The following is a 20,798-nucleotide window of genomic DNA, read 5'->3' on the forward strand; positions in this document are numbered from 1 at the left end:
GCAATTTAACATGACCAAACCACCTAACCTGCACATCTTTGGACTGTGGGAGGAAACCGGCGCTCCCGGAGGAAACGCACGCCGACACGGGAAGAACATACAAACTCCGCACAGACAGTCACCCAAGGCTGGAATTGAACCTGAGGCCCTGGTGCTGTGAAGCAGCAGTGCTAACCACTGTGCTGCTGCTCGTGGAAGATTAAACTATATCCAATTTCCATACCTGAGGTTTTTATTTTAGGTTTATCGACTTTGCGATTCAGAGCTTTGAACTGTAAATTCCCACAGAGGGTGCAATTTGTATGACGGGGGAGGGGATCGGCATTTGGAATGCAGTTTTGCATTCTGGCGAACCTGGGAATTTGGTGTAATTCATCATCAGTCGGCGTAACAGCGTTCTGCACTGGATATGTTCACCTGAAAGAAAAATCATAGCAGAGATCTTTTGTTTTCGCTTGCTTCTTCTTCGAATTGAATCCCTACAGTGCATCAGGAGGCCATTCGGCCCATCGAGTCTGCACCAACCCTCTAAAAGGCCACCCTCCCTTGCCCTATTCTCAGAACCCTACCTAACCTGCTCATCTTGGACACTATGGGGCAATTTAGCATGGCAAATCCACCTAACCTGCACTGCTTTGGACTGTTGGAGGAAACCCAGGGAGACACAGGGAAATGTGCAAACTCCACACAGACAATTACCCGAGGCTGGAATTGAACCTGGGGTCCTGGTGCTGTGAGGCAGCAGTGCTAACCACTGTGCCACCGTGCTGCCCTTTTGCCTAAATATCACCCATTGTGCAGTTCTCTCGCTTTCCACCCTAAATCCTGCATATTCTCCCTTTTCAGATAATAATCTGAATCCCTCTTGAATGCCTTGATCGAACTACCTCCTCCACACTCCCAGACAGCGCATTCCAGATCCTAACCACTTGGTGCATTGAGAAAGGCCAAAAGCTGCCACATTTGGACCTACAAGGTGCCCAGCCTACCTCAAATTACCCTGGAAAGACAAAGTAACTCAAAAGTTTGAATAGTTTCAGCAAACCATTTCATGCTGCCATGACGCAGTGTCAATGTGAGTGGCCTTTTCCACCAACAGGTTGCTGTGTGAGTCACTTGTGGGAGTTGTTTACAGGCCCCCTCACAGTAACCACACTTCAGGATGAAAAACTAATGTCGGTTTGTGACAAAGGTACACTGATAATCATAGGTCATTTTAATCTACACCTGCCTGGATGAATGCAGCTCCAAGATCACTCTAGAAGCTTGACACCATCCAGGAAAAAGTAGCCCGCTTCATTGCTACCCTTTCCACACGCATCTACTGTTATAGGCCAGGGTTTAGAAAAGTCCAAAGTATATCATGGAGTTCACCTGACCCACAACTGTTTGTAGATTTTGGTTATGAGGAGCATAAGGGCCTACATTTCAGCTGTTAGTCAACAAGTGGCCTCAAGCACTTTTAAACAAAACACGTTTATTCTACAAATTCAGGTAACATTTTATAAACACACACAGTATGCATTTTTTATCAACTATAAGCATAAATTCCCCACACAGCTACAGTTCTCCATATATATAACCCGTAATAACTTCCCTTTCTGCTGTTTCAACTTGATAACAACATTCAATTATAGCCAGGAAAACCCTTTTCACAAAACAGTAGATTTGAATTCTTTACAGAAAACAGTTATCACTTTTAAATTAACAAGTGATCTGGACACCTTTTAACATACAAAGAGAGAGGAGAAGCCTTCTTTTTCTGAATCCAGCTTCCAACAGTATAAACCGAAAGTAAAACTCAGAGCCACAGCCAGCTTCCAGCTCAAAACGAAAGTAAAACCCAGGGCCACAGCCCAGCTCCCCACACACAATGACATCGTTGAAGCCATTTGAGAAGGCAATACATTTCTTGAAGGTACACTCCCATGACACTACTCCCTCCACCACCAACGAACAGTGCAGCCGTGTGTACCATCTACAGGATGCACTGCAGGAATTCACCAAGGCTCCTTAGCAGAACCTTCCAAACCGATGACCACTACCATCTATAAGAGCAGCAGATGCCTGGGAGCAGCATCACCTGGATGTTCCTCTCCAAACTACTCACCATCCTGACTTGGAAATATATTACCTTTCCTTCACTGTTGCTGGGTCAAAATCCTGGCATTTCTTCCCTGAAAGCACTCTGGGTCGACCTACACCTCAAGGACTGCAGCAGTTCAAGAAGGCAGCTCCCTATCATCTTCTGAAGGGCAATAAATGCTGGCCTTGCCAGCGATACCCACATGCCGTAAATACATTTTAAAAGTTACAGATTGGATGGTTCAGATGGGCAAAAGTTCTCCGGAAGAGGGAGCAATGGAGTGTTTTTGAGACAATTTTTTGGAGCAGCATGTTAAGAGCCAACCAGAGCCCAGGGTATTCTAGGTCTGGTAATGTGCAAAGAGACAGGATAGATTAATGACCTCATACTAAAGGCACACCGAGATAGCAATGATCATATCATGACTGAGTTTCAGATTCAGTTTGTGGGAGAGGAATAGACGCAGCACAGTGGCACAGTGGGTTAGCCCTGTTGCCTCACGGCGCCGAGGTCCCAGGTCCGATCCCGACTCTGGGTCACTGTCCCTCTGGCGTTTGCACATTCTCCCCGTGTTTGCATAGGAATGGCCCTACCCTATTGTGTTGAACTTTAAAAAGGGCTATTATAAGGCTATGAAGACAGAGCTTGCTAAAGTGAACTAGGTAATAATGTTAAATGGTAGGTCAGTAGGGGCGCACATGGCAGACATTTAAGGCGATGCTTTATAAAAATTAGCAAGGATACATTCCAGAGAGAAATAATGAATTTAGAGGATGGACGCACAATCTGTGGCTAACTAATGAAGTCAAACAGACTCTCAAATTCAAAGAAAAATCATACATTTCCATGAAGATTAGTGGCAGGTCAGAGCAGAGCATGTGAAACAGCAAAGAATGACTAAAAGAATAATAATGAGGGTGAAATTAGAGTATGAGGGGAAGCCATCTAGAAATATAAAAAAGTTTCAAAAAATAAATTTAGACTACACAATTTGTTTTCCAATTAATGGGAAATTTAGCATGGCCAATCCACCAACCTTGCACATCTTTTGGGTTGTGGGGCTGAGACCCATGCAGGCATGGGATGAATGTGCAAACTCCACACAGACAGTGACTCAGGGCCGGGATTGAAATTGGGTCCTCAGTGCCGTGAGGCAGCAGTGCTAACCACTGCACCACCGTTCTGCCCTTGAAATATAAAAGAGTTTCTACAAGTAATTAAAAAGGAAAATAATCAGTAAATTGAGTGTTGGTCCTCGAGAGAATGAGTCTCGGGAATTAATAATGGGAAATAAAGGAAAGGGAGATACACTGAACAGATATTTTGCATGTCTTCAGTGCAGAGGATATAAATAACATGCCAGAAATAAGTATGAATCAAGAGGTAAAAAGGAGGGAGGAACTTAAAAAAATTTAAATCACCAGGGCAAAGGTACTGAGAAAATTATTAGAACTCAAAACGAACAAGTCCCTAGGTCCTGATGGACTTCATCATAAAGTTCTTAAAAGAAGATGCATTGGTTTTCCAAAATTCCTCCATGTGGCTCCTCCATTCAAGAAAGGAAGAATACAGAAAGCAGAAAGCGACAGGTCAGTTAGTGTAACATCCACCATAAGGAAAATGCTGAAATCTATTATTAAGGAAGTTACAGTGGGGCACTTAGAAGATCTCAATACAATCAGGCAGAGCGGTGCTATGTCTTTTCGTCCAACGTCATTTCGTCCAACGACACTTCGTCCACGTCTTTTGGTCCAACGTCTTTTTGTCCGCCCGTCTTTTGGTCCAACGTCACTTCGTCCAATTATCCAATTACAAATAGTTTAATTTAGTTTTTCAATGTTACTGCTCAAGGATCCTCTCCACCTATTTCGCCTCTTGAAGTTGAGTTCTGCATTTGTGCTGCTTGATCTCCAGACATTATTAAGATAAGCTGCAGGATATTCACCCATGTATGCTCCAGCGTGATGAGAGCCATTGTATCTGATGGAATATTTGATCATTTCAGACCTGTAATGTCAGAACCCACTGTCAACCAGAGGTTTTAATCACTCGACGAAAATCGAGTTTAAACCTGCTTCTTTCAGAACTGCACTCATTGTCTAAATCCAATTAGACTCCCACTTATATCTGTGTCTGTCGGAATTGTAGAATATCAAATCATCTTGTCCTCTCCCCATTATTCTCTCTCGGGTACAGTTCTGGAAATCTAACTTTTAGGGAATTTCGGGAATTTACAATTTACATCAATTTTAAGTAATTTCGGGAATTTTAAGTAATTAGTAAACTTTTAGATTTTATAACTGCATTTTTAGATTTTTTAACTTTTTAACTGCATTTTTCAACTTGCATTTTACTTGCATTTTATCAATTACTTGCATTTTAGCAATTAAATTCACTTGCTGTATTGTACTTGCATTTTATCAATTAAATGGTTTTATACGGAGTTAATTTGTAATTGGATAATTGGACGAAGTGACGTTGGACCAAAAGACGGGCGGACAAAAAGACGTTGGACCAAAAGACGTGGACGAAGTGTCGTTGGACGAAGTGACGTCGGACGAAAAGACGCGACACGGGCAGAGCCAACATAGTTTTTGACTAATTAATTAAAGTTTTGTGAGGACGTAACAAGCTACTTGGCAAAGGGGAACATGTAGATGTGGATTTCCAAAGAAACATTTGATAAGATGCCATATCAAAGGTTACTACGTAAAATAAAAGCTCATGGTGTTGGGGTAACATATTAGTATGAATAGAAGATTGGTTAGCCAGAAGGAAACAGAGAGTAAACCTATAACGTGCCATTTTCAGGTTGGCAAGATGTAATGATTGGAGTGCCACAGGAATCAGTGTTGAGGTTCAAATATTTACAATCTACATCAATGACTTGGATGAAGAGAATTTGCTGGATATGAAAGATATGAAAGAAATTAAGTTGCAAAGAGGATTTAAGTCTGCAAAGGGATTATAGATAGTGAGTGGGAAAACAAAATTGGCAGATGGAATATAATGTGGGAAAATGTGAATTTGTCCACTTCTTCAGGAAGAATACAAAAGCTGCATGTTATTAAAATGGTGTGAGGTATTGAGGGATCTGGGTCTCCTGGTACACTAATCACAAAAGTTAGTGTTGAGCAAGTGATTAGGAAGGCAAATGGATTGTTGCTATTGATTGCAAAAGGAATAGAATATAAAAGTAGGGATGTTTTGCTTCAGTTGTACAAAACTTTGGTGAGACCATGGGCGAGAATCGCCGGGGGGTGGCATGAATCACGCCCCCGCCGGCTGCTGAATTCTCCGGCGCCGGGGTTTTGGCAGGAGCGGGAATCGCGCCGCACTGATCGGCGGCTGCTAGCAGCGCCCACCGCCCCCGGTGATTCTCCGGCCCGCGATGGGCCGAGTTCCCGCCTGTTTTTGCCGGTTCCCGCCTGCGTAAATCAAGGTAGGTCCCTACCGGCGGGACCCAGCTCCGTGGCCAGCCTCCGGTGTCTTCGGGCGGCACGGGGCGCAGTGCGATATGGCCCTGGGGGGTGCCCCCACAGTGGCTTGGCCCGCGGTCAGGGCCCACCGATCCGCGGGTGAGCCTGTGCCGTGGGGGCACTCTATTCCTACGCCCCAGCCGTGTAAGCCTCCGCAATGGCCGGCGCGAAGGTGAACCCCCTGCCTGCCGACGCTCTCGCGTATGCGCAGACCCGCGCCGGCCAGCAGAGTCCCTTCGGCCCCGGCTGGCGAGGAGCCAAAGGTTTTCCATGCTGGCCGTCGGGGCACAAACCACTCCGGCGCCTTCCTAGACCCTGAAGGTGCAGAGGATTCCGCACCTTTGGGGCGGTCCGACGCCGGAGTGGTTCCCGCCACTCCACTGCGCCGTTTCTGACCACCCCACCAATTCCCGGAGAATTCCACCCACATCTGGAATACTGGCCGACATCTTCCATCTGTTCACGCCAGTAGGATATTCTGTTCCCACTGACAACGCATCCCTGCCACGGGTTTCCTGGTGGCGTGGAGTGGATTCAATGGGAAATCCCATTAAAAGGGGTGGGACCAAATGATCTCACCGCCAGTCAACGTTGGTCCACCTCCTGCTGCGGCAAAACACTCCGCAGGGAGGTCAGAGCATCTCGCCAACTATGTAGTTTTGACCTTATTTTAAAGAAAGGACAGCATTGCCTTAGATGTAGTTCATGAAGGTTTACTTGACTGCTGCCTGGAATGAGGCGTTGTCTTCTAAGGAAAGATTGGAAGGTTGGGCCTTTATGCATTAGAATTTCGAAGAATGAGAAGTGATCTTAGAGAACATGCAAGGTTCTGAGGGGACTTGATAGAGTGAACGTTTGAAGAATATTTTCCCTTGCAGGACAGACCAAAACTGGAGGAAAGAGTTTAAAAATAATCCCATTTAAGATGGCGGTGAGGAAAATGTGTTTCTCTCAGAGGGTTGTTAGTCTGTGGAACTCTTTTCCCCAGGCAGTGGTAGAGGTATGGTCATTGAATATTTTTATGACAGAGGTAGATAGATTCTTGACAAAGAAGAGAGTCAAAGGGTGTTGGGGGTGGACAGGAAAGTGGCATTTTGGCCACAATATGATCAGCCATGATCTTATTGAATGGTGGAGCAGCTCTGAGGGGCTGAATGGCCTGTTCCTGCTCCTACTTCTAATGTACGTAGTCTTAAAGCAGGAGAGAGATATGTGAGTTGGAGAAGTGGAAGCATTGAGATAGATGAATGTGTGCTCATGGTGGACGCTGGAGACCCCACCATTGGATTGATGCTTTTAGTGGTCAAGCCTCTTGCTCTGGATTTCCCTTCCTCATCCCTTCACCATCCCTTCCTGCTTTAAGATTCTCTTTTTAGTGGTAAATAAAAGCATTAGATCGAGCAAGTGCAACATCTTGTGGCCAATAGTCTTGAGAACCAGAAATTGTTTGTCAGAATCACTGATATTTTAACAAACATCTGCTGGTACTTAACCATCTGACCATTCCCAAATGGCCAAACTGCAATCTGCATACGTGGTATTCCAGCTCACAGAGCAGAAGGCCATGTAATAAAATGTGGAGCGACTTCATTTGTTCCAGTAATTTGTGAATTATGAGTTAAACCACGATGGCTCCTTTAGAGACAGCCAGTAAGGACGTCAGATGATCCTTCACATTTGGGGCGGGATTCTTCCTTTTGGGAACTAAGTCCCCACACCCCCCAGAAAATGGGCGAGAATCACTCCGGACTTTTTCCTCAAACATTCGGGGAAATTCTCTGTTTTCAAGGGGGTTAGCAGGGCCCCAGCAGCGTCCCGCAGCTCTGGCTGGCGGCGGAGTCCTGCTGTCCAGACCACGCGGCCGCGCATGTGTACGATGGCCACAAGTGATGGCCCACTTCGGCGAGGCACCACCGTCATGGCAGAGCTACACAGCGGGCCTGCATGGAGTAAGGTATGTCCCCCACAGATCGCGATGGCCTGCTGATCGGTGGCTCCCGGCGGGTCCGACCTCGTGCCGGGTGATACCAGATGTAAACCACACCAGCGGGATTTCGGCCTATCGACCGCGGAGAATTGCCGCGGGGGCCTGTTCACCGTGTGCACTCGACTGGCGGGTCAGTGGAGAATCACAGAAGCGCCGTCGTGCTGGATTTCCGGCATGAACTGCTATTCTCCGCCCCAGCGCGGAAGGCCGGAGAATCACGCCCCTGATGTCCACAATGCTATTTTCAACACCCAGCTTATTAAAAACAATGGGCACGATCTAACCAAAATAAAACAGTCCATTCTGGGTGGGATTAGTGGGGTTGTTCCCGGCGCTGCTATCTAACGACACTCTGTCTCATCTTTGTGCCCCAGCGAGGAACACCCCTCAAGGCCACTTTCAGCGTCATTTCATGCACTGAGGACCTTAGTGCAAGAAGAGATCAGGATGCCATTTTTAAATGATATCCCGATCTCTCAACTCCCCCACCTCACCCCCCCCAACACCCAACCTCACCTGGCGGGGTGACCTCGGGCCTCCCTGCGTCCCACCTCATACGGGCAGGGAACCCCTGGCCCCGATTGCTGATGTAGGCACAATGTCATCTTGGCACCTTGGCAATGCCAGCCTGGCACCCTGGCAGTTCCCCACAGGCCTGACAGTGGGTGCACTGCTGGGATGCCAGGCTGGCAGTGCCAAGGTGCTCAGTTGACACCAGCTGGTTAGATCACGCTAGCTGTAATAGCCTTCAGAAATCCCGGTGGAGATCGCTCCCGAGATCTACCGGCCACATCCCGCCCCATTCCAGTGGGACAGGACCGATAGATCGCTCCCAATGTTTGTTTTCCAGAATTTTGCCAGATCCATGGACAAACATCTGAATGTTGATTTATATTCAAATAGCTGTGATATAGAGATTATGTGTAGCCGAAGGCCTCAAACCCTGATCACTCCCATGCCTATTTACAGGTGAAAATGTGCATCAAAGTGTCCAATCTGGCTGTCCAGAAGAGAAACAACATTCATATTGAGTTGAGCTGCTATATAGTTGCACAGGGCATGCGCCAAAGGTATTAAAAGCCTACAATAAAATATTCACTTATCATTCATTATGGGACACTTTTTGTGAAACTCAGTGACTCATACACCTCATGAAAAATCGAATTAGTGTTTCTTGTTGCTAATAAGCAGAAAGGATCCTTCAGCAGTGCTTTTTAAAGGATCATCTGCTGCTTAAAGTTCCATTGTTGCTTTGTCCTTTTGGACTGTTGATGAACATCTGGACATCGCCTTTGCTTATTTCTGCATTTAAGAACTGATTTCTGACTATTTCCTAGTACTGGTCAGCTATGAGAACAGTTTTACTTCAGTCCTGGGTGGACTGATAGGTTTGTTGTTGGGAACAGCAAGGAAGAGAGGAGAGAGCAGATATATTTGGAGAGAAGAAGGAAGAAGTGGACAAGTCTTCTGGGCCAGATAAGATATATCCCAGGTTACTGTGGGAGGCAAGAGAGGAATAGCTGGGTGCTTAACAGATATTTTGCATCAACTTTCACCACAGGCGCGTTTCCAGAGGACTGGAGTGTTGTTCCTTTGCCAGTGCTGTTCCTTTGTTTGGGAAGGGAAGCAGTGATAATCCAGGTAATTGCAGGCCGGTGTGCCTGACGTCAGTCAGAAAGTCTGTGAATGTCGTCCACATGGACTTTAGTAAGGTGTTTAACAAGGTCCCTCATGGCAGACTTGTACAAAAGATAAAATCTGTTGGAATTAGGCACTGAGGGACAGGATGTATTCACACTTGGAAGTTAATACACTTGTTAGTGATAAGCAATTTAGCATGGCCAATTCACCTAACCTGCACATCTTTGGATTTTATATGCTGTTTAACAAGGTCCCTCATGGCAGACTTGTACAAAAGATAAAATTGCAGGGGATTTGGGGTGAGGTAGCGAGATAGATAAAGAATTGGCTTGGCAACAGAAGACAGAGAGTAACAGAGAAAGGGAGTTTTTTAGAATGGAGATCATAGATCATAGAATTTACAGTGCAGAAGGAGGCCATTCGGCCCATCGAGTCTGCACCGGCTCTAGGAAAGAGCACCCTACCCAAGGTCAACACCTCGACCCTATCCCCATAACCCAGTAACCCCACCCAACACTAAGGGCAATTTTGGACACTAAGGGCAATTTAGCATGGCCAATCCACCTAACCTGCACATCTTTGGACTGTGCGAGGAAACCGGAGCACCCAGAGGAAACCCACGCACACACGGGGAGGACGTGCAGACTCCGTACAGACAGTGACCCAAGCTGGAATCGAACCTGGGACCCTGGAGCTGTGAAGCGATTGTGCTATCCACAATGTTATCGTGCTATCCACAATGTTATCGTGCTATCCACAATGTTATCGTGCTGCCCGATCTGTAACTATTGGTGTTCCACAGGGATCAGTGATGGGACCACTGTTATCTGTAATATATATGAATGACTTGGAGGAAAATATAGTTGGTCTGATTAGTAAGTTTGCAGATGACACTAAGGTAGGTGGAGTTGCAAATAGTGAAGAAACTGTCAGAAAATACAACAGAATATAGATAGATTGGGCAGCACGGTAGCATAGTGGTTAGCACAGTTGCTTCACAGCTCCAGGGTCCTACATTCGATTCGCAGCTGGGTCACTGTCTGTGCTTAGTCTATACATTCTCCCCGTGTCTGCGTGGCTTTCCTCCGGGTGCTCCGGTTTCCTCCCACAGTCCAAAGATGTGCGGGTTAGGTGGATTGGTCATGCTAAATTGCCCTTAGTGTCCAAAACATGTTAAGTGGGGGTTACTGGGTTACGGGGATAGGGTAGATACGTTGGCTTCAGTAGAGTGCTCTTTGTAAGGGCCGGTGCAGACTCGATGGGCTGAATTGCTTCTTCAGCACTGTAGATTCTATGATTCTATGATTGGAGAGTAGGGCAGAGAAATTGCAGAGAAATGGCAGATAGAACATCACAAGTAGTGGAGGACATTATTTCTGAATTTTAAAACTTCTCCTCATGCAATGCAAATTGCAAAAAAACTACAAATGTGAAGACAGTTATTTTAAGTTTCCAATCTGAGATTTGAACAGCTCGGTATTTACCATCAGCCGTGCCTCAACACAACAGATGCCAAAGCTACATCTGAGACATGGAAGATGGATGCTGTTAAGTCCATTCACCTGCCTAGCATATGTTCTCAGGGTCTCGTCACTGTAAGGAGCGGACCAAGTATTTGGGCTTGGCAGACTCACAGAGCCATATCTTCCATTCTGAAGTCTCGGTTTTGTGGTGGGTGCAGAAGCCGGAATGGTTTTCGCTGGGGGTCCGAGATAGCTGACCATGTGCAATCGTGCACTGGTTCGCCCGATAGATTTGATATGGCTTCCAAGTTGCCTTGCCCACAGACTTAGTGAGGGCATGGTTGAAAGCATAATTTTAATGACAATGCCTGAGGTTGTCAGAGAACAGAGTATTATGCAGGTTCAATTGCCATCATTTAGTGCTAGGACTTGGCATATTTAACCACTTGCACTGGATCAAACCACCAGCAGGGAGATAGCAACTACTGCAACTTAATTCAGCTCTCACAAATCAGGGCACAACAGGGAAAAGTATAATGGTTGTAACCAAAAAGGAGCTGGGACCTTCCAGCCAGCAGAGGGTAGAAAATGGAGAATGTTAAAGAAATGTGTCTGCAGCTTAATCTGCCTGGAATCTGGTAGTTATCGTATTGTCATGGGTCCGTCTGGCGCATCGTAGCCCTGCTGGCCTCTACATCTGGCTTGGTGACATCATGGGCCTCATGTGCTCCATTCCATTCATCACCCTCCTTGTCAGAAGAGGTATCTTGGTCCTTTATGCTTTGATTTCCTTTTCTAACAAGAATCTATCTACCCCTGCATTGAAAATATACAATGACCCCCATCCCCACTGCCTCTGAGGTAGAGTTTCAAAGTTGTACAACACCCCAGAGAAAAATATTCTCCTCATCTCTGCCCCTGTAAGAACAATCTCTAATTTTAAACCATCTCTAATTTTACAGACTAGTGTCCCCTCGGTCTGGACTCACCTGCAAGAGGAAACAACATCCTTTTCATGTCCACCTTGTCAAGACTGTTCAGGATCTAATATATTTCAACCAAGTCACCCCTCACTCTTCTAAACTCCAGTGGAAACAAGCCAGCCTGACCAACCTATCCTCATAATACATCCCACTCGTTCCAGGTATTAATCTAGTAAACCTCCTCTGAACCACCTGCAATGCATTTCGATCCTTCCTTCAATAAGGAGACAAAACTGCACACAGTATTTGAGGTGTGCTCATGCCAGGGTAGCATCTCCCAGTCAGTGACACACAAGTGCATGCAGGAAGTCAGGGATGCCCTGTTCAGGAGAATACACCAATCTGTCCAATTCCACCTGGCTCCCGAAAGCCAGGCTTCAAGAGCATTGGGATTTGCAGCAACCTCAGGTTTCCCACAATTGACAGCACACATATGGCCTTGATGGCTCCCTGGCAACAGCCAGTCATATTCATCAATAGACCAGGATTCTACTCTTTGAGCCTGCAGCTCATATGTGACCGAACCTGACAAATTCTACGGGCGGTATTCTCCGCTAAGGCAAAAAATCACGGAGGTCGTCGTGAACTCGGCCGTGGTTCACGACGGCCTTGGGGCCCACTCCCCGCACCTAATTCACCCCCACCCGGGGGGCTAGGAGCGGGCCCCCGTTGTTCCGGCCGCGACCTCGGCCGCCACAAATGACGCGCGAACGGCGCTTTTCATGATGTCATCTGCGCATGCGCATGACATCACCACTCAGACGGCACGAACCCGCGCATACGCGGTGCCGTCTTTCTCCACCAAGAAGTGGCGGCTTGATCTTGCCGGGCGGCGGAGGGGAAAGAGTGCGTCCGTTTTGGAAGCTGGCCCGACGATCAGTGGGCACCGATCGCGGGCCTGTCCCCTCCGGAGCACAGTCGCGAAGCTCCCATCCCAATCGGGCCCTTGGATGCCCCAAACGGGCATCTGGTGCCCGTTTCACAAATGCAGCGACCAGTTGTGGTTGCTGTCGTGGTGAAACGGGCGTGAAGGGCCGACCGCTCCGAGAGGGTGGGGGGAGAATCGCGGGGGGGGGGGGGGGGAGTAAAAAATGTCGGGAGGCCCTCCAGCGATTCTCCAAGGCCGCGTGGCGAGCGGAGAATTCCGCCCCATTTGGACAACTCATGTGGGGCTGTCCAATATTCCCCACAGAGGGTTTCCTGGATTATCATTGTCTGCTACGCCTTGCACAACCTAGCACTGCAAAGGTGGAATGTTTTGGCTGAGGGAAGCATAAAGGACCGAGATAGCTCCTCTGACGCGGGGAATGATGAACGGAATGGAGCAGATGAGGCCCATGATGTTGACGTGTTCCAGATGGACCCATGACAATACGATAACTACCAGATTCCAAGCAGATTAAGTTGGGATATGTGAAGCTATCAACAAACTCCAGCATTGCATTGTCAACACTGATAAATAATAGTATGGCAACATTCTGGACCATGACATTTCTCTTCCTGACCAGAGGAAATAATTTACCTGCAATAATTTTATTGGACCCTTTTGTCATTTTAATCAGCTTGATTAGATCACTCTGCAACCTTCTGTGCTCAAGCTGTATTAACAATTTAACCTTTTCAGTCCCAATATCATTCAGGTGAATGTGGACAATCGAATTAAGCTTTCAAGCTCATTGGGAGAAACATGTTTGTTACACTGAGGATCAGTGGACCATTATATCAACTGGACAATTTCCATTTTCATTCATTCATTCCAACTCAAATGAAGAATTAGTACTTCCTGGAATGAGCAGTACGTCCAAAAATGGCCCCAGTGCCACCAGCAATGAAAGAAATACATTTGTATAGGAAAGAAGATCAGAACTAAAATGGATGAAAGGAAAATATTGCATTCCTGGATTGCCTTTTACATCTTGAAGATATTCAAAAGTGCTTGCTGGTCAAGGAATTTCTCTTCATTTTTAATCACTGCGTACAGGAAAGGGGTAACGTCTTTATGCTTAACAATGTTTCACAAATTTGTTGATTTGTGTAATTGATAGATAATTTTAGACCAGAACAATGAAAGAACAATGAAAGCCTCACGGTAGCATGGTGGTTAGCACCAATGCTTCACAGCTCCAGGGTCCCAGGTTCGATTCCCGGCTGGGTCACTGTCTGTGTGGAGTCTGCACGTCCTCCCCGTGTGTGCGTGGGTTTCCTCCGGGTGCTCCGGTTTCCTCCCACAGTCCAAAGATGTGCGGGTTAGGTGGATTGGCCATGCTAAATTGCCCGTAGTGTAAGGTTAGTGGGGGGATTGTTGGGTTACGGGTATACGGGTTACGTGGGTTTAAGTAGGGTGATCATTGCTCGGCACAACATCGAGGGCCGAAGGGCCTGTTCTGTGCTGTACTGTTCTATTCTATTCTAACTTGAATGGTGCGAACCTAATTGATTCACCTCAACAAGCAGCCAGGAAAGTCTAAGATTTCATGTAAAAGTCAGCAGCTTTGAGGATGCAGCATTCCCTCAAGGCTGCACTGAAGTGTTAGCTTAGATTACATGCTCAACCTTTGGAGACTGACTTTGATCCTGTGACTTTCAGGCTCAGAGAGGTGGTCTTTGAACCAGGCTGGCACCGTCATGAGAACATTTTTACGAATCTAACACATCTTTCATAAGTGGATTCCCACAGCTTTTGTTGATACACTCTCAGTTCCTCAGCTATCTGAGTGCCCCCCTGGCCAGAACCAGCATCATGATGTACAGATCGGATTACACACGTGGATTCATCCAAGAAGATACAAACTGCAACTCAGCAGAAGTAGAAGCATGTATATGTTTCTGTTTAAGCAAGGGAGTTCAAATTTCTGCACAGGAATTCAAAACATCTATGTGCTTGAAAGATCAGCTAAGTTCAATTCAAATATTTTTTTTTAATGATGGTAGGATAAAGAACAACAGGTATGCTCAGCAGTGATGTGGAGATGCCGGCGTTGGACTGGGGTGAGCACAGTAAGAAGTCTTACAACACCAGGTTAAAGTCCAACAGGTTTGTTCAAACACGTGCTTTCGGAGCACTGCTCCTTCCTCAGGTGAATGGAGAGGTATGTTCCAGAAATATTTATATAGACAAAGTCAGAGATGTCAGACAATGCTTGGAATGCGAGCATTTGCGGGTAATCAAATCATTACAGATCCAGAGATAGGGGGTGATCCCAGGTTAAAGAGGTGTGAATTGTCACAAGCCGGGACAATTGGTAGGATTTTGCAAGTCCAGGCCAGATGGTGGGGGGTGAATGTAATGCGACATAAATCCAAGATCCCGGTTGAGGTCGCACTCGTGCGCGCGAAACTTAGCTAAAAGTTTTGGTCGACAATTCTGCGTTGTCGCGTGCCCTGAAGACCGCCTTGGAGAACGTTTACCCGGAGCCCTTGACTGCTGAAGTGTTCCCCGACTGGAAGGGAACATTCCTGCCTGGTGATTGTCGCACGATGCCCGTTCATTCGTTGTCGTAGTGTCTGCATGGTCTCGCCAATGTACCATGCTTCGGGACATCCTTTCCTGCAGCGAATGAGGTAGACTACATTGGTCGAGTCGCACGAGTATGTGCCGCGTACCTGGTGGGTGGTGTTTCCACGTATAATGGTGGTATCCATGTCGATGATCTGGCATGTCTTGCAGAGATTGCCCTGACAGGGTTGTGTGGTGTCGTGGTCCTTGTTCTGATGGCTGGGTAATTTGCTGCAAACAATGGTTTGTTTGAGGTTGCGCGGTTGTTTGAAGGCAAGTAGCGGGGGTGTGGGGATGACCGTTGCAAAATCCTACCAACTGTCCCGGCTTGAGACAATTCACACCTCTTTAACCTGGGATCAGCCCCTCGCTCTGGATCTGTAATGATTTGATTACCCGCAAATGCTCACATTCCAAGCATTGTCTGGCATTGTCTGACTTTGTCTATATAAATGTTTCTGGAACATACCTCTCCATTCACCTGAGGAAGGAGCAGTACTCTGAAAGCTCGTGTTTGAAACAAACCTGTTGGACTTTAACCTGGTGTTGTAAGACTTCTTACTATGCTCAGCAGTGTATTAGCTCATATTCTAAAAACTGCGATTGGATTGGATTGGTTTATTGTCACGTGTACCGAGGTACAGTGAAAAGTATTTTTCTGCGAGCAGTTCAGCAGATCATTAAGTAGATGGGAAGAAAAGGGAATAAAAGAAAATACATAATAGGGCAACACAACATATACAATGTAACTACATAAGCATCGGCATTGGATGAAGCATACAGGGTGTAGTGTTAATGAGGTCAGTCCATAAGAGGGTCATTTAGGAGTCTGGTGACAGTGGGGAAGAAGCTGTTTTTGAGTCTGTTCGTGCGTGTTCTCAGACTTTTGTATCTCCTGCCCGATGGAAGAAGTTGGAAGAGTGAGTAAGCCGGGTGGGAGGGATCTTTGATTATGCTGCCCGCTTTCCCCAGACAACGGGAGGTGTAGATGGAGTCAATAGATGGGAGGCAGGTTCATGTGATGGACTGGGCGGTATTCACAACTCTCTGAAGTTTCTTGCAGTCCTGGGCCAAGCAATTGCCATACCAGGCTGTGATGCAGCCCGATAGGATGCTTTCTATGGTGCTGCCTGGCAATTGTCACGCGATGTCCGTTCATCTGTTGTCGCAGCGTCTGCATGGTCTGCATGGTCTCGCCAATGTACCATGATTCGGGTCATCCTTTCCTGCAGCGTATGAGGTAGACAATGTTGACCGAGTCGTACGAGTATGTACCGCATACATGGTGGGTGGTGTTCTCAGATGAAATGGTGGTAAGACTTTGTACTGTGCTCACCCCAGTCCAACGCCGGCATCTCCACACAATGTCTTCTTTCACTGTGATAATAGAGGTTGCACTGAAAATATACAGGATGGTGCTGGAGCCTGGAGACTCTGCGAGCTCTCCTCTTCGTAAATCTTTTAAAACCGTACTAACCTTTTAAAACTTAACTTGAACATTAACACTATCTCTAACCTTTCTCGTTTATGTTCATTTACAGGATTGAAGACCCTCCGATGTCTGTAGGCAGGCCCATATGATCTCACCCAACCTGGCTGGACTCCTCCAACGACCCGACCCTGGCCTCGACCTGGAAGTGGATGAGGCTTGACCCGGAAGTCTGACCCCAATATAGCATAGGAACTTACCCGGCTCTCGGAGCACCTGACTTGTCCTGGGAAGTGACCCCGGACCACAAAGTGCCTGATCAACTCCCGGAATACCCGACCCGGCCATGAGACCTGGCCTGACCCAACCCGGAAAGGACCGCCCAGTGACCCAACCTGAAGAGGCCCACCCAGAGCCCTACTTATCGGCAGATGCAGGAAAGGAGGAGAATCCATGTGGAGGCTCGACCATGCCGACTCCAAGGCCCAATTTCAGAAGCGCACGACCAGACCAACAATGCTAGAACTGAACATGTGACCTAGCCCAGGACGACCCACCCTCTGACCCAAACACAGTCTTACACCCCCAAACGACGAAGACCTTAAGTGAGGACCCAAACATGCCCAAAGGTAGATACGTCCTTGTGGAACCCTGAGGCCTGACCAGACCATGAGCATATCCACCCCCCGTGCTCCACCCCCCTCCCGGTGACCACGCAATTGCAACGAGTGCCCTGGAGCCCGTCAGATATGATCCCCGAAATCGCACCCAGGACCCCGTCAGACACAACCACTTATTGTCCACAAGGCCAGACTTCAACCATCGGGCCCTGGAATCACCCAGAAGCAGCCGCCAACTGAGGCAGCGAGGGAAACACGGAGGTCTGCAGGTTAGACTGAAAAAACACATTTTCTAGTGTACTCTCCCCAGCATACTCCTGGCAAACGTCCAAATGATGGAAGACAGGCAGGACAAACTTAAGGCTATATTTACCTCTCAAAGGGAAATAAGAGACTGCTGTGTGCTCTGTTTTACAGAGACATGGCTCACTCCTACCTCACCGAACTGTGCCATGCAATCTGAAGGCTTCTCAATACACTGGATGGACTGCACGGCAAAGCGAAGGGTGGACGGGTTTGCGTCTTTATCAACTCCTCCTGGTGCTCGGACATGGCGACCATGGTGAACTACTGCTACCTGGATCTGGAATACCTGACCGTGAAGTTCCATGGGAGTTCACTTCTGCCATCATCACAGCAGTCTACATCCCACCCCGGCAGAAGTGAAGAAGGCGCTGGACGAATTGTACACAGTTATAAATCACAATGAAACAAAACACCCGGAGGCCTTGTTCAACGTGGCTGGGGACTTGAACCAGGCCAACCTCAAGAGTGTACTGTCAGAATTCCACGAACACATCTCCTGTCCCATCAGGGCACCATCATCCTTGACCACTGCTACATAAACATCAAGGGTGTCTACTGATCCATCTCCCGATGACACTTTGATAAATTAGACCAAAAGACTTCTCCTGGCATATAAGCAGGAACTTAAGCGGGAGAATACGGTTAAGAAGGTCATGCAATGCTGGTGCAAGGAAATACAAGAGCTCCTATGTGACTGCTTGTGGTCAGTGGACTGCTCCATATTCAAGAACTCAGTTGTCAACCTAATGAGTGTGCCACCACCATCACAGACTTCAACAGCAAGTGTGTAGAAGATTGCATGTCAAAGAAGGTAGAATGTTCGTTTCCCAACCGGAAAACATGGTTTAATCAGGAGATTTACTCCCTACTGAAGGCCAAGTCTGAGTGCGTTCAAGACAGGTTACCCTGACCTATGCAAGAAATCCAGGGATGCCAAGAGACAATACCAGACTAAGCTAGAGTGACAGACTACGACACGGTCTCTCGCCGGTTGTGACAAAGTTTAAACAACCTAACCGGCTACAAAGCAAAGCCGAGTAGAATCTCCGGCAGCAGTGTACCCCTCCCCGATGAGCTCAATGCTTGTTTCGAACAGGAAACCAACAAACTGTTGTCAGAAGCCTTGAACACACCCTGTTTAAGAAGGGAGGGAGGCAGAAGACGGGAAATTATCGGCTGGTTAGCCTGACTTCGGTCATTGGTAAGATTTTAGAGTCCATTATTAAAGATGAAATCGCGGAGTACTTGGAAGTGCATGGTAAAATAGGACTGAGTCAGCAAGGCTTTGTCAAAGGGGGTCGTGTCTGACAAATCCGATAAAGTTTTTTGAGGAGGTAACAAGGAAGTTTGACAAAGGAGAACCAGGTGGATGTGATTTATTTAGATTTTCAGAAGGCCTTTGACAAGGTACAGCATAGGAGACTGTTAAAACAGCCCCTGGTGTTAAGGATAAGATCCTGGCATGGATAGAGGATTGGCTGACTGGCAGCAGACAGAGAGTGGGGATCAAAGGGTCTTTTTCAGGATGACAGCCGGTGACTAGTGGTGTGCCTCAGGTGTCTGTGCTGGGACCACAACTTTTCAGCACGGTAGCATAGTGGTCAGCACAATTGCTTCACAGCTCCAGGGTCCCAGGTCCTTCGGCCCATCGAGTCTGTACCACCGCATGAAAAGCATCTCACCTGCCTATCCTAATCCCATTTGGCACATAACTTTGAACGTTAAGACTTGGCAAGTGCTCATCCAGATTCTTTTTTTAAATATAAATTTAGAGTACCCAATTCATTTTTTTCCAATTACGGGGCAATGTAGAGTGGCCAATCCACCTACCCTGCCCATCTTTGGGTTGTGGGAGTGAAACCCACGCAAACACGGGGAGAATGTGCAAACTCCACACGGACAGTGACCCAGAGCTGGGATCGAACCTGGGACCTCGGTGCCATGAGGCAACAGGGCTAACCCACTGCGCCACCGTGCTGCCCTATCCAGGTACTTTTTAAAGGTTGTGGGGCAACCTGCCTCTACCACCCTCCCAGGCAATGCATTCCAGACCGTCACCACCCTCTGGGTAAAAAGGTTTTTCCTCAAAATCCTCCCTGAACCTCCCGTCCCTCACTTTGAACTTGTGTCCCCTCGTAACTGTCCCTTCAACTTAGGGGAACAGCTGTTCCTTATCCATCCTGTCCATGTCCCTTATAATCTTGCACACCTCAATCAGGTCACCCCTCAGTCTTCTCTGCTCCAGCGAAAACAATTCAAGCCTATTCAACCTCTCTTCATAACTTAAATGTTCCATCCCTGGCAACATCCTGATGAATCGCCTCTGCACCCGCTCCAGCGCAATTACATCTTTCCTATAATGTGGCGACCAGAACTGCACACAGTGCTCCAGCTGTGGCCTCACCAATGTTCTATATAACTCCAACATGACTTCCTTGCTTTTGTAATCTATGCGACAATTGATAAATGCAAGTGTCCCATATGCCTTTTTCACCACCCTATTAACCTGACCTTCTGCCTTCAGAGATCTATTTACAAACACGCCATGGTCTCTTTGTTCCTCAGGACTTCCAAGTGTGGTACCATTCATTGAATATTTTCTTGTCAAATTGCTCCTTCCAAAGTGTAATACTTCACACTTTTCTGGATTAAATTCCATCTGCCGCTTTTCTGCCCATTTGACCATCCCGTCTATATCTTCCTGTAACCCAGACTCTCAGCCTCACTGTTAACCACCCGGCCTAACTTTGTGTCATCCGCAAACTTACTGAGTCATTTATATAAATGATGAACAACTGGGGACCCAGCACAGATCACTATGGTACGTCACTGGCTTCCAGTCACCAAAGCAGCAGTCTGTCATCACCTTCTGTTTCCTGCAGCTCAGCCAGCTTTGAATCCACCTTATCGAGTTCCCCCTGTATCCCATGTGCATTGCCTTCTTTATAAATCTCCCATGTAGGAACTTGTCAAATGCTTTGCTGAAATCCATGTAAATTACATCAACTGCACTACCCTCATCTACACACTTAATCACATGCTCAAAAAATTCAATCAAATTTGTTCGGCATGACCTCCCTCTGACAAAGCCATGCTGACTATTCCTGATCAAACCTTGCCTCTCCAAGTGGAGATAGATTCCTCCAGAAGTTTCTCCATTAGTTTCCCCACCACTGACATGAGACTCACTGGCCTGTTGTTCCCAGACTTATCCCTACAGCATTTCTTAAATAGTGGGACCACATTCGCAGTCCTCCAGTCCTCTGGCACTTCTCCCATTAAGAAGTCTTACAACACCAGGTTAAAGT

At 47.1% G+C, this 20,798-nt stretch overlaps 1 long non-coding RNA gene across 1 annotated transcript in view; it reads right to left on the reverse strand.

The window, feature by feature from the left end:
* Nucleotides 1–346: 346 nt before the first annotated feature.
* Nucleotides 347–20,798, reverse strand: part of LOC119963778 — a 51,000-nt gene continuing 30,548 nt past the window's right edge. The window contains exon 3 of the long non-coding RNA XR_005460169.1: nt 347–417. This is a non-coding gene — a long non-coding RNA (uncharacterized LOC119963778). The remainder of the gene's footprint in view (nt 418–20,798) is intronic.

Source organism: Scyliorhinus canicula, chromosome 3 (assembly GCF_902713615.1).
Source record: "Scyliorhinus canicula chromosome 3, sScyCan1.1, whole genome shotgun sequence".
Lineage (NCBI taxonomy): Eukaryota > Metazoa > Chordata > Chondrichthyes > Carcharhiniformes > Scyliorhinidae > Scyliorhinus > Scyliorhinus canicula.